Source organism: Priapulus caudatus, unplaced genomic scaffold (assembly GCF_000485595.1).
Source record: "Priapulus caudatus unplaced genomic scaffold, Priapulus_caudatus-5.0.1 Scaffold1435, whole genome shotgun sequence".
Taxonomy (NCBI): Eukaryota; Metazoa; Priapulida; class Priapulimorpha; order Priapulimorphida; family Priapulidae; genus Priapulus; species Priapulus caudatus.
The window spans coordinates 12,932-13,507 of NW_014578496.1; positions in this window are offsets into that span (position 1 = coordinate 12,932).

Consider the following 576-nt stretch of genomic DNA (forward strand, 5'->3'; position numbering starts at 1 on the left):
GAGAGAGAGAGAGAGAGAGAGCGAGAGAGAGAGAAAGAGAGGAAGAGACAGAGAGAGGCAAAAGGAGAAACCCAAGTGAGCGAGAGAGACACAAGCACGCCGGACAAGGTTGTGAGTTAATTATTGTGTCCATCACCCCGCGCGCTCGCGTTCTGTGCCAGCTAGCGGTGAATGAACCCTTCCCATGTACTGCCTAGCCTAGCTGCCCTGCACCGCCGCTACGCCACACGCAGACGAGAACTTTGCTCGCCGCCGTCACCAGCACAAACACCGCGGAGCCACCGCGCACGTGTCGTCGTGTACAGATAGAGTAGACAGTACGTCGAGAGACACACGTAGAGAGTACACATAGAGAGTACACGTAGAGAGGCACACGTAGAGAGTACACGTAGAGAGGCACACGTAGAGAGACACAGTGCCAATTCCTACGTACGGCTGCTGTGACTGAGTCTCGAAGAAAGATCCGCGCTGTGATACGACGGGAGAGACAGAGGCACTGAGAAAGAGAGGCAGGAAAGAGAAACAGAAAGAGACAGAGAGAGAGAGAGAGTTCTCTCTTTCTCTTTCTCTCTCTCG